Genomic DNA, 23386 nt, shown 5'->3' with positions numbered 1-23386 from the left:
CCTTTAGGAAAACCAGGAAGGAAAAGGAGATCAAAGTTCTCAGTTACAGGAAGAGATCTCATTTGGAGAGCAATAAATACATAGTGTCTGGGGCTTCTGGAGTAGATTATAAACATTGTATTGTAGAAAAATGATTTGTCTTTTAATCCACTTAGTTTGTCTTAATATATACAGAAAATACAAGTTTATGGAGGGAGGAAGGTCCAAATATTACTTGATTTAGACAAAGAAAATGTCCACGATACGTAACACACCATACAAATTTCTTGAATATCCCTCCACATATTTCCTATGCATGTGCACAAATGGAATCATAGTTATGCAACAGACACACAGACAAAATCATTCCAATCTGTTCTACAACTTGCTTTTTTCATTTGATGTAGCTTTAGCATCTGTCTATATTAATATAGAATCACCTTTTTAATGTCTGTGTAAAATTCTACTTTTATGGATAGCCATAGTTTACTTAAGTATCCCTTTATTTATGGAAATTCAAGTAGTATTCACTATTTTTAGAGCTGAAGATCTTAATCTGGATCAATGAATGGACCTTAGAGAGCCCCTTCCACCATCTGAAGTTATAATCACAATCTGTGTAAGTGTGCATAGGTGAATTATTTCTGGAGAAGAGGGTCTGTAGCTTACAATAGATAATCTAAGGAGTCAATGACCCAAGATGTAAAAGAACCTCTTTGTTACAGAATTTCTGGAATTGCAATTTCAACGAAGTTTTAGAGAACAGGATTGAATACAGTTATGGAACAGTGTTTCCAGGCTTTTAAAGGGTCCAAACCACCTGTTGATACGCTATAGATACATACACGTAGTCATCCCTGCTATAAATGACCTCCTTCCACTCTGAAATTCGGACAAGTCCTCCTAAGGGAAATGTGGAAAGCAACCCCCGTCCCTCTCTGCCCTCTCCCCTCCACGCTCCGTCACACTGAGAGCCCTTTGCAGTAATACCTCGAGCCAAGAAGACCTGGTCAGGTTCTACTTGCAGTCATTGTAATATAAAAACCGATAGATATTTCATTTTCCAAACTTCAAATTATTTTTTGATAGGGTTTCACTTCCAGTAATACAACAGGATATATACACACACATTTTTTTAAATCAAACATCTAATGAGTTAATAACGAGTTATTGCAAAGCAGAAAGTTGAAGAGTAACCAAAATAGTGATGATTCTGCCCTGAGGGCATTTGCTGAATCAGGTTGATCACAGGTTCATAATCAATCAGTAATTTTAGTTGTCCCCTAGAGGTGGAAGAAGCAGGCAGATATGAAAACCCAGAGCCTGCCCAAGAAGTCTAATAGAACAACCCCATTCCAGAAAACTGGTAACCCGAAAGATTATCCCCTACAGGTAAGGATGAACCTGAAGGTAATCATCCCTATATGAGCCACTCCCCATCCTCAGCTCCAAACAAAACAAGACACACACACACACACACACACACAAAGAAATTTCTGTCTTGGAACTAAGGTAGGGGATTATCCATTCATTACAAGTTGTAATCCATTCATTACATGTACTTTCACGTCCTTGGCCAGAATTCACATCAACTGGGTGGTTCAAAGGACTTCACTCGATCCATGAATAGTTCAAGTGCTGATCCTCTAAAGAAAAAGGAATATTTTTCTAGGCCACATACAGCTTTCCAAAATAATTTTCTGAGGAAAATGATCTGCTCACTGTCAAAAAGAATCAAGCATACAAGGAAACAAGGCACCATGAGCCAGAAAAGAACACACCCTCCCAGGATTAAGATGTTTAGATTATTAGAATTGTAACAAAGAGACATTCTGTATGTAAAGAAATAAAAGATAAGCTTTAGAAGATCTGCAGGGAACAAAAACTGTTTTTAAATGACTAGGAGATTTGAAAAAGTGGTTACTCCTAGGGTGGGCAGGGGTTTATAACGAGGGAAAGATGTAGACGGGGTGTGAACTGGGGGCTTCTGGGGTGCTGACAGCATGCCATATCTTGCCCTGGATGGTGGTTACAGGATGTTCATTTTGTAATAATGCTTTAAGCGTATTATATACACAGAGAGAAGGGAGCCCTTTAACAGAATACTATAAGGCAAACCATGCTTTTTCAAATTACATCCCCCTCCACATTCTGCGCCCCCTGCCCCCCAAAATTCTGATAAGTCCTCCTGTTGGAGAATCAGCTGGATGACATTTAGGGCTGTAGAGCGCAGAGGAAGGGCTGTAGGGGCTGGGTGCGAGCAGCTGCGCACGCCTTAGCAGTCCCCTCTGTCCGGGCGGGGGCGGGGCGGGGGGCGGGGCAGGGGTGGGCAGGGCGGGGCGAGCAGAGGGGAAGACGGGCGGAGCACTCAGACAGAACCAATCCGCTCCCCGCATTCGCGTGCTTGGGGCCGGGTCAGTGCCTTCCCTGAGCTCAGAAGCCCTGTAACTTCTCCCATCTGTTCTTCTCAAGAACACATGTAACCTCAAGTTTTATCAATCACACATCAGAAATAATCGGTTAAAAAAAAAAAACTAATAAAATATGAGGGCTATTTTTATGAGGCTATGACATTGTTTCAGAATTAAATTTTTAACAGCTTTGAAAATAGAATTCACATACCATGAAATTCACCCATGTAAAGTATATAGATTTTAAAAATTATTTATTTATGTATTTATTTTAGTATATTCACAGTGTTGTGCAACCATCACCACATCTAATTTTGGAACACTTTCAACTAAACAAACACGAATCAACTTTCTGTCCCTCAGAATGAAAATATATGCTTTTGGTTTAACTGCCTGGAAGCAAACTATTTTCTATTAGGAATGCTTGAAATTGCCCAGATCTAATCTCCTGAAAACAATCACTAATTCAGCCTGTGACCGTTCTGTTTGGGGCGCTGTTTAAGTAGCAATACACCCGCCAAGGGTCGCCATGGCAACGTGCTTGACCCGTTGGTCTCTCCTCTTCCCTGTGACCCCCCCTCACCCCAAAAATATACACACAACCGTCAACCTCTAAGAGGTGTGATGACCCTGTAACCAGAACTGCGCACAGGTCTTGGCCACCAAAGCTAATATGTGGGGCGTGCCCAAATCCTTGTCTAACCTCAGAATCATCGTAGGATTTGACCATCGCAAAATCAGTAGGCAAGGGATGTAAAGATTTCCATGAAGAGGGAGGTGAAGCCTGCTTGGGAGAGAGGAATGAAGAGCCATCTCCTCTGGGAAGCAGGCTGGGGGATCCGCCAGGACCCCTGACGGGGTGAGGCAGAGGCTCGGGTGGCAGGTTCAGGGCCCATCACTTTGGTTCTCCTCTTCTGCATGTTCTGTGAGTGGTGAGGAGACTTTGCTTCCGGGAACACCTGTGGGGGACCATTCTCTATTTCGTCTGGGCCTTTGTGGTCTGTTTCTTGGAGTTTAGATCCTTTTGCTCTTGAGGTCCTATCTTAGTCTTGTGGGGCTGCCCTAACAAAGCGTCACAGGCTGGGCGGCTTAAACAAGAGGCATGTGTTTCCTCGGTGCTCTGGAGGCTGGAAAGTCCAAGCTCAGAGCACCAGCCGGGTGGGCGTCTGGCGGGAGGTCTCACCCTGGGTGGCAGAGGGCTGCCTTCTTGCAGAGTCTTCACGTGGCCTTTCCATGTGAAGAGGGAGAAAGACAGACAGGGAGAAATCTCACGGGCATCTCTTCCCATCAGGGCACTGATCCCATCAAGGGGCCCCACTCTAAACCTAATTACCTCTCCAGCCCCCAGCACGATGGGGTTAAGGCTTCAACAGATGAATTGGGGGAGGGGGGAGCGGACATAAACATTCAGTCCCTAACAGGTACCCTTAGGTGCATAAGGTCTAAATCAGGTGTGATATTAAGACAAATCCCTCCCTTTAAACAGAATAAACAGAAAACATCTGAATGAAGAGGGAGTGGGGTGTTCCCGTCTGTTAGTTTGCCCCGTCCTTGTGAATAGTGTTTTTCATGACCTGCTTATCAAGCACTGTTTCTGTAAAGGAGAAATAAATAGGCTCTTCCCTTCTAAGAAAGGTAGAGCTCAACGTTTGTGGGATTTGGATGGTTAGTGAGTGTGCTCCAAAGCGCCTGCAGCTCAGAGACAGTGACGCGGCAGAAATCAGCAGAAAGGAGCGCCAAGCTGCTTCCTTCATAATTCCAGAGGCCCGCCCAGCCCTTCTGGTTTCCTGGAGTGCTTTCCCTCGGCGCCCTGCGGTGGCTGAGGAAAAACCCTGCAGCATCCACAGGGAGCTGGAATAACACCCTGTCTGCCATCAGGGACAGATACCCAGCGTGGCCCCCACGGAGCCCGAGCTCGTCCCACAGTGGCCGGGCGCATGCTGGGTGTCCCAGACCCACTCTTCCGAGGGGACAGTTTACACTTAGATCACCAACGTCCCCAGTCTCACAGCAGAGGCTGATGTAATGGGATTGCTCGGAGGAACATCAGACAACCCAGGTTTCGGTGTCGCGAGAGAGGTGGGGCGGAGGTGACTGGGGGAGAGTCCGGTAGCCCCAAGCACTGGGATTTTATCAGTCTCATCTCAGATGCTGTCACTCACCCGGAAAAGTCCTAAAACGCCCTTTGCTTCCGCTTCTGAAGCAGAGGGATGTGGCAGCAGCTGTCTGGGGCAGATGAAGACTGGGTCTGAGGACGACGGAGGAAAAGTACCAGCTGGAACTGAACGGGTCAGAGGAGAGCTAGCAGGGCGGGGAGGCGGGAACATCCACCCAGACGCCCAGCCTGCACCCCCGGGCTGGAGACGCAGGCGGTGGGAGCAGCTCCATCAGCTGGCAAGGCAGGAGAAATACCTCATTTCATAGGCGAGGAAGACCTTCCTTTTCACAATCTTTTGAAGGAGATTGTGATCAAGGAGATCAAGGAGATCAAGGAGAGGTTATCTCTCAGAATTTAAAATGGATTGAACCCCTTATGTAGGTGAACTTGTGTATTAGATCCACTATATATGCTATATATACGTGAAGCCACTATATACGTGAAAATAAGAGATTAATATTAGGTCTGCCAGAAATAACGGCTATTAATGCAATGAACAGCATTAACTACAGCTAATTAATCACAACAGCATTAAGCGTCTACTTTGTTCTCGGTCCTGCACTGCAATCTTTACCTGTATTATCTCACTTAACCTCTCAACAATTCTATCAGAGAAGTACTTGGAGCATGCCCATTTGACAGACAAGGACACTGAGGCTCAGAGAAATTAAGCGCCCAAGATTGCCCGGCTCATAGGAGGCTGAGCCAGGACTGAAATCTACAGCCATGTGACTCCGTAATGTGAGGCTCTGGCTGGAAGGGGTGACTCACTCATGTTTTCAGTGAGTATCTTTCCAACTAGCATGTTGAGGACGGCCTCAGACAGGAAAGGAGTTAGGAAGAGGGGAGAGGAAATAGCCACCCCTTCTGGCCCCAGCGTACGTGACTGTGCGGGGCTCTGTGACCACCGTCTAGCCTTGTTCCTGGTCTCTTCGAGCACAGGCTGTGAGGGGGGCGGGACCTGTAGACACGGGAAGACTGGATTCTGGGCCCCCTTCTCTCCCATTTCCCCTGCAGAGTTCATCCTGTGGGGATTATTAAGCGAATCAGTCCCAGACTCCAAGCCGAGCATAAACCATGAGACAACTGGTTTAACTGTAGATTCAGCGGGAACACACACATATATCCAAGGGGCCACGAGTACCTTTCATTCCTGAAGAATCAACCCAGGTCACTGATTTTTAAGGTAAACCTTGATGTGCATCAGAACAACCTGAAGGGCTTTTTAAACTCCAGCTGGCCCGGCCCCACCCCCAGAGCTTCCGAACTGTAGGTGCGGCCTAAGAATCTGACCCACAAGTTCCCGGGGCTACTGACACAGCTGGCTGGGGGACCACGTTTGAGAACCACCATTTTAGGGCATGGGAGCTTTTGCTGTGTCTGTTATTTCATTTTCTATGGAAATCAGGGGTCGAAAATGGGTCTGCAAGGGCTGTCCTCCGCGATGGAGACGCTGGGGGGGAGTCCAGTTCCTCACCTTTCCCAGCTTCTAGAGGACGCCCGTTTCCTTGCCCGGTGGCCTCTTCCTCCCTCCTCCAAAACAGCAGCGGCAGAGAATCTTCAAACCTCTCCCTCACTCACTCACACACAATCCTCCGTCTCTGGAGTCACCTCTCCTCTGACTGTTTCCCTCTTATGAGAACCCTTGTGACGGCACTGGCCCACGCCAACTGAGCCCACCTGGGTAATCCAGGCTAATCCTTCCATTTTAAGATCCTTGACTTAATCACACCAGATTCTGGGCCTCAGGAGGTGGGCATCTTTAGGGGCCTTCATTCCATCCACCACCCCAGCTGTCCGACAGCTGCTCACCCTCCACAGAGGTCCCTCCTGTCCCCAAAGAGAAACTGAAACTGTACCAGGATATGCATGATGCAACCCCTTCTTCAGACTCTTCTGGAAATGAAGCAGTCTTGCAGAGACAGAGGAACAGGAGCGGAGGAAGGCAGGCCTCGGGAGCCCAGGGGAAGAGAGGAGGCACTCATGCAGGGCCCACAAGGTGAGGCTCTTAGACCAGGCCCACAACACCTCCTAATCTCCCCACACTTGCTGGACTTTCTAGAACGTAGAGCCTAGGTCCCTCCTCTTCTGAGCCGGGAGCCTCAGTGTCCCCACTGGGCTCATGAAGGTCAGCCCTCACCCCAGACTCCGCCACCAGCCCCACCTTCCAGACCTGCCGGGGGGCCACTGGTCACAGACATGGAAAGAGGAACTGTGATAAAAGCTTGCCTGCCTTTTCAGTTTCCGATTATGACCTTCAGAATTTTCTGGGCTGAAATCCCGGCCTCTGGGCTGTGAACTTGCTGTCGGCAAGTGTGTTCATATGCTCGGGCTGCAAACAAGCACAAAATCTGGAAATTTATGTTCTCACAGTCTGGGGCCTGGACGTCCAAGGTCACGGTGGGGGAAGGCCGGTTCTCCCCTTGCCTTGCAGGCGGCCGTCTTCCCTGAGTCTGCACACCTCCTGGTGTGTCTCTCTTCTATTAAGAACCCAGTCATATTGCATTCCAGCCCGCCCTCATTTTACCTCAGCTTAAATTAATCACCTCTTTAAAGACCTTATCTCCAAGTGCAGTTGCGTCTGGAAGAATTGAGAGTGATGATTTGAATATGTGAATCTGAGGAGGGGACACACTCAACTCATCACAGTGGGCTGGGACCCCAGGAGGCTTCTGTCCTCTCTTGGTGGAACTGGGGCGGGTGTGGGGAGGGGAAGGCCAAGCCATTGACTAGCAAAGTGTGTGCTTTCCGTCAGGGATGTGGGGGTTTGGGGGGTGGGGGGAAGGCGAAGGAGTTCAGTGACACGCCCCTAGGCTGAGTCTTATCTGTGTTAAGCAAGAAGCAACATTTAAGCCTCACCCTCCCGAGAGGTGATTCCCTGCAGAAGGTTTTTTGCTTGATACACAATTCACAGAGAGTCACAGAAATTCCACCAAGTCAGCACTCACCCTGGACACAGAGGAAATAAAGGAACAGACAGTGAGGGCTGGTGTTCACTGCCCTTGGAAGGGGCTGTGTGGTGGAAAATGATTTCATTCTCAAGGCATGGCTCCAAGAAAGAAGTCAAACAGCCCACAAGTTGAAACAAACCAAACAGCCTTATCTTAGTCTTGATTCATGGGTTCCTCTCTCTTCAAAGCTTTTTAGAGGTAGGACGCTGTGAGCTGTCATTGGAGTGACTGTGGTTGCAAGGTCCTGCTCGGGACCTTGCATCTGTGACTCAGGAGGCCTGGAATCTCTGACATTTTTCCTTCACAAAACTTTGCTCCTCGTTGGTCCGACTGTACCTGATGTGGGCTTAAACGTGTATATACACACATGCATACACTAGTGAAATAAGCCAGTCACAAAAAGGACAAACGCTGTAGGATTCCACGCACATCAAATCCATAGAGACAGAAAAGTAGAAAGGTGATTGCCAGGGGCTGGGGAAGTTCTTGTTTAATGAGGAAAGAGTTTCAGTTTCACTGATGAAAAGGGTCTGGAGACGGTGCACAACGGTACTCACCGAACTGTACTCAAAAAGGGTTAACATGGTGAGTTTCATGTTACGTGTATTTTAGCAGCAATTTTTTTAAGGCTGCTGGAAGCAGTCGTGTAATAGAACAAGCACAGGGGTGGGGTCAGGCCAACCCAGGTTTGAGTCCCACATGGGCCCCTCACTAGTGTCGGGACAGTGTTCTAAGTTTTTTGCTTAGTGACTTAAAAACCCAGCAAGCGTGCTATTATTTCTCCGTTTCTACGGGGCAGGAATTTGGGTAGTTCTGGCTCAGCGTCCCTCCCGAATCTGCAGTTGGGCGGGGGGCTGGGACGCTGGGGGCTGGCTGAGGGGCTCTCTCCCCTCTTAGAGCCTCCAGGCCTCTGCGTGTGATCTTCCCCCGCCGCAGACTTGGGCTCCCCTACGGCACGGCGGCCACGGGGCAGCTGGGTGCTTCTGTGGTGGCCAGGGCTCCAGGCAGGCAGCGGTCCCGCGGACAAGGGGTAAAGAGCACCACCTGTTCTGATGAGCCTTGCAGGTCATGCAGGGTCAGCTCCTTCACACTCTTTTGGTCACAAGCAAATAAGACACTTCCGCAAATTCAAGGGGAGGGGAATTCAACTCCACCTCAAGGTGGGAAGTGGCAAAGTTCTAGAGCAGGGTTGGCAAATTATGGCCCCTGGACCAAATTGGGCTCCCCTCTCCAAGACAGCTCTGCCCATTTGGTTACATATTGGTTCTGGCTTTGTCACAATATCAAAATCGAGCATCTGGGACAGAGGCTGCGTGGTCTGCAAAACCACAAATATTTACCACGCAGCTTTTTATAGAAAAACTTCCTGACCCCTGTTCTAGAGGAACATGGAAGATGTTGTTAGAGCCATCTTTGGAATATGCCATGGCCACAGCAGGCTACGAGCCTCCCTGAACTTTACCTGCATCTCCGAGTCTGTAAGATAAAATGACGATCATGTGTAAAAAGTATTTAGTGCAATTCCATGCGTACAACAGGTAAAATATACAATTTAGTTCTTCCCTTTCCAGGCTTAGTTATGCTTTGAGAGTCACAGAGAAGTGTTTACTGCCACTGCAGGTCTACCAGCAGTTGGAAATTCCCAATTTTAGACGTTCCTTGGAATTAAGGCAGATTTTACAGAGACCTTCTCTTTTTGGTTTGTTTTTTAATTGAAGTATAGTCTGTTTACAGTGTTGTGTTAATTTCTGTTGTACAGCACAGTGACTCAGTTATGCATACATATCCCTTTTTGTATTCTTTTCCACTATAGGCTATTACAAGACATTGAATATAGTTCCCTGTGCTGTACAGTAGGACCTTGTTGTTTAGAGACCTTCTTTTTAGTTTTATTTGGGGTGGGGGGAGGTAATTAGGTTTATTTACTTATTTATTTTAATGGAGGTACTGAGGGTTGAACCGAGGACCTTCTGGCATGCTAAGCACACACGCTACCACTGAGCTATCCTCTCCCCGCAGCCAGACCTTCTTTTTAAATATTTATTACTCTGGAGGAAGGAAATGTTTGCAAGAATTCTTTAAAAAAATGCACCCCACCCCCATCTCCCAATGCATTCCTTTATCAGATTAGCTAGATTTTTACCTTTCAAAGAGCAAGTACTTAAGGGACTGAAGAGGATCTGGGAAATCTGGAATGAGCGCGGTGGGGGTGGGGGGAACAGCACGAGCGCTGCAGCTCTCCTATTTCCTAGAGAGACTCATGAAATCTGACCCACTTCACAGTTGTGCGCTGGACGCCTTAGCCTCAGACAAAGCAATGAAAAATGCTTCCTGGACCTCCCGTTCCCCGTCACCTCCCTTTCCGATTGTCCGGACTCGCTCTCTCCGCCCGGGCCTCCTCCACTTGCCAAGATCCCCCTTGGATTTTTTCGCCCCTCCCTGGTGTTTCCAAGGCCCACCCTCCAGCAGCTCCCTGAGAGATAATCTGCTTGTGACCAGCTTTCCTCCCTGCTCCAAATTCAAATAGGGCCCCCCTGGAGCCTATATCTTCAGTGATTCAGAACCTTTTCTCTCTAGAAGCACGCTTCTATCCAAGAAAATAGAGGCCCCCAACAGGCACGCGCTATGGTTACCGTCAGACCGGCCAGTCCCAACTTTTCTACTCATTTACTCAAAAACCACCAAAATTAACAACTGTATTTGGGCATCATTTAACAAAAGTTATTTTGTCCCCTCTCCAAGTTATGTTTGACTTTGACCACTTTTAAAATCTATTTAGAGGGGGAGGGTAATTAGGTGCATTTATTTATTTTAATGGAGGTACTGGGGATTGAACCCAGGACCTCCTGCTTGCTAAGAATGTGCTTTCCCACTGAGCTGAACCCCCACCCCCTCACCCCCACCCCGTCACCATATTATTTTTATAATAATATTATGAGTGCTTTGGGGGCAGTTGGGAGGGGAAGTGTGCAACTGGTTGATTAGAGACCATTCCCTTCGGCCCTATTAAATTTTACAGCATTTTCCCTTCCTATTTTGCTTAAATTTGCAACTTTATGCAGATTTTATAAAACATCTTGTGGTATCCCTAGAGCCTGGGCTCAGTTTCAGCCAAAGGCCAACTCAATTTATGCTGCTCCAGGAAGAATTGCGGTTTGGAAAAATTACCCAGCTGGCTCTCAAAAAAGTAACAACAGTTACCACTACATGGGCGCGGCGAGTCCTGTGACATGTGCCCAGCGCGTTGCAGTTTACAAAGGGCTTTCACACGTCATACCTCCTTAGTGTTCACTGTTACGACCATTTTATCCTTATTGTCCCATTCTACAGATTGTTGTAAAATGAAGCATCAAATAGTTAATGCATTGCCCTAGGTCACAGACCTACTAACTTACGGACCTGGAATTCCAAAGACTTTTGGCTCATCCAGGCACTCCATTCATTTATAAATTCATACTTCCTACGTGTACCAGGCACTGGGCCCTTTCTACCAGTGTTGCTTCCTTTATTCCTTTCTCCAGAAAGCGTTTGTTTATGTCCAATACCACTTATAAAATAAAGTGCTGCCAACTTCTCTTAAGCTCAAAAAAAGTTTCTTTGACAACAGACTTCCTAATCTAACCCCTCTTAGGTTAGCAATAGAAAATGAACTAAAATGACAGATTCTGAGATGTGTTTAGTAGAAAAGCTTTGGTTGTTTTGCTTATTTTTCAGGTCCTTAAAATTTTTTTAATGAAATAAAATATATATCCTGTAAAGTTACAAAACTTACATGTGCAGCTTGATTAGTTTTTACAAAAGCATAAATTGCAAAACAAACAAACAAAATTAACCACCACCCAGAGCAAAATATAAAACATTACCAGGATCTCAGAAACCTCCCTCTGGTAAGCGGTATTCACCTTTGAGTTAAAGACTTGGACTGGAACCTTGACAGGTTCACTTTCTTCTTGCGTGACTTTGACATTTTTTAAACCTCTTCGGGTCTTAGTCGAGCTATTTTTGAAAGTTGCTCTTGCTCTGTTTTGCTCATTTTTATCTCAGGTAAACACCTGGGGAATAATTAAAAATGAAAACGTGTCAGGGATGGTCAATGTATCAGCAGTACTTTTATGACTAAACTTGTTAATTTATCAGTCACGTGAAATCAGAATTTTGAGTGTGTCTGTAACAGGAGCATTGCCAGAGGATGCACTGAACCACACAGTGTTGGCCTGAGATTGTTTCATTACCAATCACCTGCCTGGCAACCAGACTAGATAACTGAGATGTGTGGTTGCCGTGGAGATGAGATGAGATGACATCATCGGACCACGTCTGTGTACGAGCATAGCCTCAGTTTCACAGGCCTTTTGCACAGGATCACGGGTGTACCCGGCGGTGTTGCTGCTGAAATAAAACCAAGGCATTGCCCTTTCGGAAGGGTTGATATCCTTGTGCTTGCGACCACGTACTATTTATTGAGCACTTACTATGTGTCAGGTACTATTCTGAGCATTTCTCAGACGTTATTTCATTTTATCCTCCCAACAGTCCTGCGAGGGTTATAATTCTCATTTTACACATTTAAAAACAAACAAACAAACAAACAAAAAAACACCCTGATGTTTTAAGAAATTAAACAGCCTTCCCTAGGTCTGCCTCCAAAACTTGTATTCTGAAACATCATACAGTATTGCCTCTCAGACACGGAAAGCGAAGTTACTGCTGTTAGTTTGAGAGAGTTTTAGTAATTTAAGGGGATCGTTTTAGGGCTAGTGTCCTACCTAGTTACTCTGGCAAGCTAGGGAGATTTTGTTGACAGGCCTTAAACAGAGCTTGGAGAGGGTCTGTGCTTTTAAATTCTCAAGTCCGTGAACTTAGAGTGAGCTGGTCCCACTCACACCCAGCCCTCCAACCCTCTCTAGCTGGACATCATTAGTGCTGACCATGAAGGCAAAGGAAAACATACTTGAAAATATTTGGGGGGTTTTTTGGGTTGTTTTTGTCTTTTCTGTACTGAATGGTAACACAGAAAGTATGAAAAAAGTTTGAAATCACCCACAGGGAGTCATCCTGCAGGACCTCAGAAATTCAAGACAGTTTCTGCATCTTCCAAGGTACAAGACAGTAGAGGCTGGGGCCAGTCATGCTGTGTGACTGAAGGGGGTGGGGGCTGCAGAGGGCTGGGATGGGGTACAGTGGTCCAAAGCTGGTAAGGCTGCAGCTGGAGAGTGGAGCAGACAGCCACACCGCCCCACCCACAGGAAGAGCCGTTGCTCACCTTCACGGGGCATTTTCTTTTCTTTCTACATCTCATTCGGAAGGCGGCTTCAGGGCTGGGATGGCGCAGTGTGGGACGGCTCAAAGACGGGTGCATGGCCACGGAGAGCCTCTCCAAGGAGAGGATTTACGAACTGAGACCAGAGGGATGAGCTGAAGTTTTCATATTGAACACTCGGGACAGGCATCTTCAAACGTGCTCTCCCACACAGAACGTGGGCTCTGCACGCTGCACGAACCCCAACATCTGAAAAGGACAGGGCCTCCCCGCCTCCGGGAAAACCTCCCGTGGGAGTTTTCAAGAAGGCTTTTGTAATGTCTGAGTTTTATTGTATCAGATAACGTAGCAAGGAAAGTAGCATTAAAGAGCCTCCTTTCTGTGGGTCAGATGCAAGTGCCACTCACCGTGTCACTTGGCTCAGTATTTGCCACTTGTCTCATTATACTGGTAGGTCATCAGTGCTGTTACCCTAACTCAACAGAGGAGAAAACAGGAGATAAGAGAGTTGAGTCATCTGAGCTCATGCGGCCTGTGATTGGCAGCTGAGGATTTGCACCAGGTCTGTCTGTCTTCAAGGCACTGCCTTTTCTAGTCACCACTGGAGGAAGCTGGGCCACCAAGGCTGAGCATCTCTTTGAAATAGAGATGGGGTTGGGGGGTTGAGGGGTTGGGGGGGTGGGGGGGGATAGCTCAGTGGTAGAGCGCATGCTTAGCAGGCATGAGGTCCCAGGTTCAATCCCCAGTGCCTTCGTTAAAGAAAAAAGAGAGAGAGAGACAACCTGGTTTGGTGATATCTTGTATAATAGCATTTGCCATATAAAATCACCTAATCCAGCAAGGAAACAAGTAGAAAACAAAGATCTACTTGATCACAAATTTCCCTCTGCTTTCAGTCAAAAGGATCAGCGTAGGACCCGAACAAGCCAAGTGTCCCGAGTTCCACAGTAAAGATAAGTAGGAGGCGTTAACAGAACACAAGCGTGAATCTTGAAGCAGAAACAGGAGTTTTCAAAGCAAGGAATTAGTAAGTGGTCTGTCAGATAAAAAGTGAGGTGTTCTCCTGAGAACTCAGAGGAGGCATTTAGAAGGACTTCCGGAAGTCTTCCTGGAAGAGGTGATATACCCGAAGAAGAAAGAGGACAGAACGTTCCTAAAGGGAATTCCATCTGCACAGGCCAGGGAACTTGATGGCTTGAAGAGCTAAAAGTCAAAGTGGTCGAGAGGACAAGGAGTTCTGAGACCTGAGAGAGGGGCAGGGGCTGGGTAAGTCGACTCGGAAGCCCCAGTGCAGGTCTTTATCCGGAGGGCAGATCTGTCAGGTGGATCCATTCAGAACCTTCCCTTCCTGCTCTGAGTGTGTCCAACAGTTTGGAGGCAGGGACACCACAGCCCCAGTGAGACCAGTTAGAGAAGTATCTCTCAAACTGTTTGGACAAACAAGATGCGTTTGACCAGTTACCTAGAATGAACACAGATCCAGATGCACACGAACGCACCGAAACCAGTGTCACAAAACCAAACTTACTTTTCTTTTGCTTGATGCACTGATGTTTTCTAATCCATTTCATCTTTTTTTTAAAGAGCAAAGCTGCATGGCGCACCTCAGCTGAGTTCATGACCCGTTCATAAGTCCAAGCGGTAGCTGGTGAACCGTGAATTAGGAAGTCACTGTCATCCTCAAGACATGAGAGGGGCTGGGGAAGCGGAAAGGTGGCTTGTAGGTGGCAGAAGGATTCCAGAAGGATTTAAAGGATAGAAGGGAAGGGCCCAAAGTAATGAGGGGTACCGTCCAGAGTTTTGGCTTGAACTGTGGGTAGAAAAAGGAGTCATTTGCTAAGTCAATGTTCTTGACTGGAAGATCTAACAGGAAGGTAAAGATACTGTGTGTTTGTGAAATGCCTATTTTGTTCCAATGTAGCCCTTAATTTGAGGCCTATCTGAAGAAAAGCCATCTAAAGGCGACATGAGTTGATTCCAGAAAGTGTTCAAGTTTTACTAAAAGAGGGAGCAAAAACAGTGGTGCCAGAAAGGAGGAACCCATCCACGGAGGTTGGGGCGCTCTGCCCTGCGCCTCACAATCCTCCTTAGAGAGAAGAACAGTTAAGGTATAAATCCTGAGGAAACGGCTCAGATCACAGACTCACCTGGTGTTTGCTGCGGCTGCCATGGGGCTTTTGTAAGGCTGAGAGCCGGGCAAGTATAGCCTTTGCCTTTTCGTTTAGCAAACCCGTTGGCAGGAGTTAACTGCTTTAGCAACAAAGTTGGCACCACTTTTAGAATTCCCAGCCACCAGTTCAGGAAGGCAGCGGGCATTTCAGAGGCGCTTCTCGTAAAAATGAGAATCCATTAACTTTATTGCGAGCGCCCACTCTCGGACAGCATCGGGTCAAGGAACTTATCTGCTTCCTCTTTCATAGCTTCCCCAGTCTCAATCCGGCTCCTTCCAAATCTTTTATTTTACAAGACAATCGGACGGGGTGGTAGCCTGTGGCTAGGGGAAGATTTTGAACAATAGGTGTTTCTGAGCCGGGTTTACTGAAATGGACCCGTCTGGGTCCCGGGGGAGATTGTAAATGAGATGTCAACAGGCGCCCTTTTGTGTGGATGGCATTCAGCCTGAAAGGGAGGAATTTCCTTACTGTGCTAGTAGTTAAAGTAGATTTGCTGCTGCTTTGGCGAAAACTTTTTATCCGATGGCCTGAGCTAACAGCGTTGGGTGAGGCACTGGGCCCGCCTGCGACCTCCTTCCCTCCCTAGCCGGGCTCCGACGCGGTCATTTACATTTGGAAAGGACAGCTCCTGAGAAGATCGCTGGGACTTCCATCTGCTTGAGCCTCTTCCTCGGATCCTCACGCAGACCGAGCTGTCAGCAGCCGTCACCCCCAGGAGAGGGCAGCAGAGCCAGGCTGGCGGTGTCGGCCCTGGAAACTCCTGGCTGCTCTTTCTGCTCACTTCTTTTTTCAATCCCAGGAGAGAAACAAACATCATCTCCTGCCTCCCTCCCCTCTCCCCCCTTTTTTAAAAGACAGGCAACTTCAGTTTACTGTAATTACTGCAGGCTGAAGTTGGACTAACTCCGCCCCTAGAAGATAAGGCAACTGTTTTATTACCTCTCAGCCAGGTGCCCGAGGGTGACAAGACTTGCCTTTATCTGAGACCTGACAAGGTTATCAGCAACTGAAACAAGCTGAACCTTTGAGCAGTGGCCATTAAGATGCTTCCCTTCCAGATGACCCATTGCCCAACTCTTTATTGGAAGTTAATTTTGATCCAAAGAGCAGCGCTGGTTCCCGCCAGTGGCCCCGCTTTCCTGCGCCTTCGCACTTCAGCGATCCCTGCGCTGAGCGGTGTAAATGGCAACCTGCAGCCAATCCCACAACAAGAGTCTGAAATTCCAACCAGGGCGCCAGACAGACAGCCCACCCGATAGTTTAATATCCTCTCACTTGCGAGGTTGGCAGTGGGTAGAGCTGCTTTTTCAAAGAACTGATTGATATAATCTTTCACTGATGACAGTAGAAATCTGAAATAATCAAAATGTATTGCCTTTACTATCCATGGTTCCTTTTGAAAAATAAAATGTAACCCACACCAGGAGGCAGTGCTGTGCTTGTCTTAGAAAAAAATTCAGTGTGGAGGGTATAGCTGGGTGGTAGAGTGCTTGCTTAGCATGCACGAGGTCCTGGGTTCAATCTCCAGCACCCCCATTGAAATAAATAAATAAGTAAATAAGCCTAATTGCCCTCCCCCCAAAAAAGCACAACAAAACAGAATTCCCAGTGCTTGATCCATTTCTGTCTGCAGTTCACAGACACCTATGTCTAACCGACATGGTTTACTCTTTAGCTCAAGCTGTTTGACAGAACCTCAGTTAACTCTTAAGAAATGTGGGATAACAACTTTCATTCTGAAAATTATTTTCAGTGTGTGCTGAGCAGAGCTTTGGTGAATTGAGAATGTCCCTGCAGATACACTGTTAGGCCAGTGTCCTGAACTGCATCACGTGAGCAGGGCACCCAGCCTGGACCTCACAGGGAACCACCCTCCCGTCAGCACACAGGACTGCGGGCCACGGAGAATAATGTTGCTTTTATCTGCTGTGAGGTCAGACCATAGCTTGAGGGTAGGTAATAAGAAAGGGGAAGAGAAGGGTGGAAGGGGTGACTTAAAGCACACACCACACACACACACACAGCCTTGCACGTATGAGGTGTTTATCTCCAAGGACACACCAGAGTACTCCATGCTGTAATTCTGACAGACAGCTTTCTATATTGTGGGAAGAAGCCAGTTAAAAGCCCCTACTTTTAAAAGCACCTCCATTACCATTGTAACAAAAACCAGAAAAAGATGTTTCTGAGGACAGCCTGTGAAACACACATCGTGATAAACACGTGGACACCCCGAACTCCAACGCGGTCAGGGAAAGAGAGACGAAGTCCTAAGTTTTACTGAATTTGATCTTGGATTCCTCTTTCCCTCAAAGATACCGAAACCTCGTCCACCCACCATGCCAAGTCCACCACCCATCTGCCACCCTCTTTGTGAGCTGGGCTGGGACAGAGCCCCGCCCAGGATCTGAGATGCTCTGGAGGAGGCAGCCCAGGATGGCAGCTCTGCTGGTCCCGAGGCACCTGAAGCTGCGATCCTGAAAGCCATTGGCCAGAATCAGACCTTGTGACCACTTGCAGAGTGGCCTTTGCACACCTTCCTGCAGACAGACAGTTTAGAGCACCCAGACCCCCAGGTGTGTCACACACACGGGCTTTCTACAACTGCGGAAGTTCTGAATTCCAAGCACGTTTGACCAAGAGATTCAGAAAAGGGTTTCTGGACATGGACGTTGCTCTTACAGGATTCAAAGGAGAAACTTAAGGACAGAAACAGAGGCAGCTGTTTAAAAAAGGAGAAAGGAGGCTTAGATGGAGAGAACCCAGGTTCTGACAGGACCCCACGCTGGAGAACGTGGGCAACCCAGACTCTCCAGCCTCCTTGTGGAACTGGGATTCTAGGAACAGGTGCCTGGATCCGTAAACAGTGTGAATCAGGATGAAGGTCGGGGGTAGGGAGAGTGATAGATTTCAGTGCCGGCTTCACCCGTTTCCTCAGTGACGATTTGATTTTGGCAAATGACAAAAAACCCTAACTGTCAAGTGGCACTGTCAGTGTGGCCTTTAAGTGTCTCTTTCCAAATTAACTGTAAAGACTGATGGAGTCTGTGATATGACGCGGACACAAAGCCCCAGGGGCCCCGGCCAAGTTCTTCTCTGGATCTGTGTCCTCACCTGTCAGGGACACAGCTGGATAATAAGGTGTCATTTGAAAGCGCTGATTCTGTCACTTGAGATCGTAGGGGCTGGTGTCCTCCCTGGGCCTGGTGGGCTGTCAGACAGCATTCCACAGGTCACCGCCTGCCCCAGAGTTCTTCCTTTGAAGAGGAGGGTTTCAGGGAAGAAAGAGGAAAGGAGTCAGATGGATAATTAACTGCCCAACTACACGGACCAGGCCCTCCACCCCCGTAGACTCCACACCCCTGCGCTCCAGAAGCAGGTAATTATTCCTCATCATGCTCCGACAGGAAGGCATGCTGGATGCCTTAGCTTTCTTCTCTGCTCCCTACACGTCCTGTTTTCCCAGGTTTTCCTGGAGCAATAGCTTCTGCTCCAGGCTGAGCCCTCCCGCCAGGCCCTCTGTCCACAGGGCAGACCCAGGCCAACTTGAGTGAAGGTCCACCTTCTCTCCAAAGCCCAGAGAGTTTGCCAGTGAGCAGAGGTCACTGATCAATTCAGCTGGAAGATTCAGGGAGGACTCAGCCCAAGGGACCCTCAGGAGATGTGACCTCCCCAGGTTTGAACACAGGCCGCTCACTCGGCATGGCCATCTCACTGTCCCCAGGGAGACCAGTGGGCAGTGTGTGCCCGAGGATACCCAGCTCCCGTCTGGAGACTGTCGGCCACTCCACACAGCCTCGGGGTGGGATCCCTGAGGTCCGCCGTGTGAACCACACACGGCACCAGACGTGGCAGGAGAGTCCTGCTGGGTGGTGTGATCTCAGCCCAGGTCCCCCTCCCTTTCCAGGCTCCAGGTCCCATGGCACAGGTGACACCAGTTCTCACAAAATGGACCAGGAGGTAAAGAAAGTTCTGGGCTCTCAGATACCCATCTTCTGCAGGAATCATAGGAATTCAGATGAGGAGGCGTGAAAGGAACTGAGGACAAGAAAGGCAGCTGCCTGGGGAAAGGGCAGTTAGCACCGCGGGCCCCCACCCAGCCACGGGCTCGGTGCCCATGGGCACAGCCGAGCAGAGGCGCTGGGGGAGGTCAGGTGGGTAATCCAGAGGACTCGCCGGCCCTGGCAGACACTAGGTAGCACCTTCACAGACCAGCTCCACGTCGGAGGCTGGCTGACCACAACTGCACTGGGTCAGCACTTTATCAGCGCCAAACAGAAGTGGGCATTGGTGACAGAAGCCTGAGTTGCAACATCCAAGGTCACAGAGAAGGGCTTTGCTGAGCAGTCATTTTACTTCTACCCTGGTGACCTTTCCTTCCTGATGGTTAGTCCCTTCTTCTGTTTCTCCAGGAAGTCTCTTTTCATCTCTGTTCCTCCCTTCACGTAACCAGTGTTTACTGCGGTTCTCCTGCGTGTCATGCGTGTTCTAAGTACTGTGGTCATCGTGAATACAATGGACAACAATGCATGACCTTGTGATTCCTACATCCTTAACTGACTCCTTTCTCTCAGTCTGGTCAGGAGAAGAAAAAAAAAAATCACCTAACAGGGAACATAGGCAAGTATTGCTGAGAAGTGACATCTGACAAGAAATGAAAGCTGGTTGATGAGAAGCTAAAAAGAAAAATTTCCTTGTCCGCTCCTGGCATCATCCCTCCTCTATGTTGTCTTCCAAAAGACCCGATCAGCCCTGGGCTGAGGAGGTGGTAGACCAGCTGCCCAAACAGGAAACCTTATTTAATTCTGTACCACTGACCTTGGGCCCTGAATTTTCCCCTCCCGTAAATAGTCCATTCAGCTCAGGAAGGCCTGCTGACCCAGCTGGGACAAATTTTGAAAAATACACACAATGTTACAAACATTAAAAAAAAAAAATCCTTATGTCCTAGAGGAAATGGTAGATATGATTCAATGGTAGAAATCACTTCATAAAGTCATGGAACAAATGGAAATTTAATCCTAACTGATGAAACTGCCAGGGCAGTCACTTGTGTGCATGGATGACTCAACAGCACCTGTTGGAGAGGCTGCGAGAATGAGCCGTGAAATCCTGGTGGCATTCCCTACTGGAAGCAACATCCCTGCCTTGCAAATGAGCAAGCCGGGTGATCGCCACAGCCTGACGTGCACCTTTGTGCCTAGTTCTATGAAGGCCATGACTCACCTTAGCTGCAGGTCAAATGATTGTTACTCAGAGCCCTGGGTTTTTCATCTTTAACATTAAATGATCTAGGCAACTACGAGGGAAATGTCTGTCTACTTTCAACATGTTCCTTTGAAATGACTGATTTCAGGCAACGACTGGTCTTACATATGGTAACCCTCAATTTCTCATATTGTTTGACTTGTTGCCAAGCTTCATTAAAGGTTCACATTAGAGGCTTTGGACTTCGGTCCCTTGGACCTGGGCTTTCTAAAATGACTTTCCTCCAAACATCATTTAACTTCCTTTAATTCAGTTAATTAATGGAACTTTCTGAAGAGAACAGTTACTTTGATCTGAACTTCTTTCTTAGTTTCCAGTTAACATTTCCAGAGAGGGACAAACCAGGACAGATGCCCTCACCGCTGGCTTGAGCTACCAGCAGCTCACGACTGTAGTCGGTGCTTCAAATCAGAGACAGCTTGGAGGGAGGATCCCTGAGAGGAAGAAGACTGGTTAAAAATACTGCTTGCGGCATTTTCGTGGGTGTCTGCCCCACACAGAGATGAAACAGCTAAGGTGGCGCCGCCAGGCAGGCTCTGGGAAGCCTGGCTTGCAGTTTGGAAATCCCAAGTCATCCTTGCAAATAAACCAGCAGTGGGGATTGGAAATGCTTCTTACCTGGGAGAAAGTTTTCTGCAAACAACCAACAAATTCAGATAAAAATGGAAAATGCAAGTCCCACCCAGCAGGAATCCTCAGTTTCTTGGCTATTCGTGCTCACTGCCAGACACCTAAGCCCCAGAGTTTTTGCTTTACAGCTTGCCAAAACAAAAAATATTGCCCTAGCATCTGCTTAGGGGGGAAATAATGTATCAGCAACCTCAACCCAGAGATCTTCTCCTGCTGCAAGGGTGAAATTTTTGCTAACGGGATAAGTTCAAAAGCAAGACCTTCTGAGTCTTGACTTCCACTCTGCGCATGTTTTTTGGAGAAGACAAATGTAGCCCAGAAGTCCCCCTCCCCCAGCGTGACTTACCTGGGAGCGGAGCCTCGGATTTCAAGGTACATCAGTGATGTTCCGGGCTTGGTCACAAGGGGGCACTCGAGAGCGGGGCTGCCCGCAGCACCACTTTGTTTTCTCAGACTCGGAGTTGTGAGGGAAGGAGGGGGCGGGGCTGTCGGGGGTGGGGTGGGGGTGGGGATGGAGATGCAGCTGACTTTCAAAAAATCCTTTTGTTCTCTGAAATGCTGCCGCTTGCCATTTTAGAAGGCAAAGGTTGCCACGTTACGTGTTGCCAGGTTCCTGCGAGTGCCTGGGGAAAATGTGGGCGAAAAAGGTAGAGCACAAAGTCCTTCGCTGGGTGGCTTTGCAGCCCCTTTGGCCGGGGTTGGCGCTGACATTTGGAGAGCAGCTGCCGGAGCATTGTTTGGTTGTAGTTCTAACAGAGGAGCGGCCGCGTCTTACATCATTTCCAGGCATGATGTGCCTGGGGCTTTTTTTTTTTTCCGCTTTTTTCTTTTTCTTTTTTTTTTTTCTTTTTTAATGACTAACCTTCTGATCCCTCCCTCTCTGGAGTTCGGTACAGTATCTGCTCTGTGCCTGACAGCTTCGCCTCAGGAAACCCAAGTTTTGTAGCAACTTGTTAAAACAACTTGGGTGCCTTAAAAAAAAAAAAAGTTGTGACTCTGAAACAAACCTTTCCATTCTTCCTTCCGAGAACAATGTTGTGCTTGATGTGCGTCGTCGGAGGGCTGCTCCCTGCAAGATGTGTCTCCCCCCCACCCCCAGCCGGCTGCTATCAGTTGAATAGATCTCTGAGCCAGACAAGCCGAGACTTGGGGCGTTTGTCTGGCATTAGGAAGTGTCTGGAATACTGGTAACTACCAACTGGCAAGTCTTATGACTACAAGAGTTATGACACCACCCCTCCCTCCCTCCCTCTCTGCCCACATTCCCTCGCCTTCCCTACGCGCTCACACAAGCGTGCTTTTTTCTTCTTGCATGGAGGAAAGTTTAGCTCGTTTTTGTGGTTTCCGTGGAGGATGGCTCTAGTGAAAATCGCTCTCGTCCCTGGAGCCAAAACGAAGCGGGAGAGAAGCACCCCCCTCCCTCCCCAAGCCCTGGGCCTCCCCGCAGCCCCGCGCTGCCCCCACGGCCCTCTGGTCTCCGCCTTCTCACCAGGGGGCCCGCAGGGCCGGACCGCTGACCACCGCACTTTGGGTGGCCTGTGAATGTTAAGCTGCAAATATTTGGAAACAAGGGAGCGATTTTTCCATGTGTATTTTGCTTTGTGGAGTTTCTCCCTTTTTTGCAGCATTTTTAAAGTTGCAGCTGGTGCACCTCTCCTTGCCGACCACTCCAATGCGTTCATTCTCTGAACGTCTGAGGAGTTCCTTCACGGTGCGGGGGACTGCGCTCGGAGCGGTTTCCTCGAGTTTCTTAGGGACTGCATCACGCCTTACTGGACAAGGTGTTCAACGGAAGGTTTACTAGGCGGATGAATACAGGTCGTTTGGGGGAGGGAAACGGCTAGGACTTGGAGCCATGTGAACACGAACTGTACCACTTGGTTGCTGTATGACTTAGAGAAGTCAATTACGTGTCCTGAGCCTCAGTCATACCATCAAACAAATGGGTTTAGTGAGATCTTCCTGGGTCCTGTGACCATGTCTATTAAATTCCTAGCACCTTGTGTTACAGGGATGGACGGACGCCCTGGTGATCAGGCGAGGAGTCGGGACTCACTCTCCGTCTCATCCTCCGTTTTCACCTGGGCTTGTGCTTTTGTGCCCTGCGAAGGGCTCCAGCCAGACCATCGATTTGTCTGGCGTTTTGGGGGAGTCCAGCCTGGGGAGCACATCGCTGGGGAAGCGTGACCCCACAAGTCAGGGTAAATTCAGCACGTTGGTGGTCTGCTTGCCTGGAAGCAGCAGCCGCAAACTTCTCCATGAGCGGTTTTTGTCTTCATTTTCTTGTGCCAAAATGTGTTCCCAGGATGCCAGAACTTTCCTCTCTGCTCCTAAGAGCCTGTTGGTAGCTCTCCTGGTCTCCTCTCGTGACCTCCTGCTTTGGCTTTTTCACACCTCTCTCAGTGGCTCCCTGTACTTGGATATCCGTTTTCTTCTTTAGGTTTGGGAAGCTTTCAGTCATCATTTCTTCAAACACCATTTCGATCTTCTCCTTCTGGGACCTCCGTTCTGCGTAGATTGGCCCTCTTTATGTTCTCCCATAGGTCTCCGATACC

General features: G+C 48.3%; 1 protein-coding gene and 1 long non-coding RNA gene across 29 annotated transcripts in view; one reads left to right on the top strand and one right to left on the bottom strand.

Annotated features, from left to right (window-relative positions):
- The window catches only part of DLGAP1 (DLG associated protein 1), an 822007-nt gene that overhangs the window by 750952 nt on the left and 47669 nt on the right, over positions 1–23386 (top strand). The gene's annotated exons all lie outside the window — the stretch shown is intronic.
- Positions 11217–21313, bottom strand: LOC116285334 (uncharacterized). Its single transcript, XR_012063899.1, has 4 exons — positions 21178–21313; positions 18048–18190; positions 12763–12895; positions 11217–11551 (listed from the first exon to the last, which is right to left on the bottom strand). It is a non-coding gene; the product is annotated as an uncharacterized lncRNA (long non-coding RNA).

Source organism: Vicugna pacos, chromosome 24 (assembly GCF_048564905.1).
Source record: "Vicugna pacos chromosome 24, VicPac4, whole genome shotgun sequence".
Lineage (NCBI taxonomy): Eukaryota > Metazoa > Chordata > Mammalia > Artiodactyla > Camelidae > Vicugna > Vicugna pacos.
This window is presented reverse-complemented; position numbering and strand designations above follow the sequence as displayed.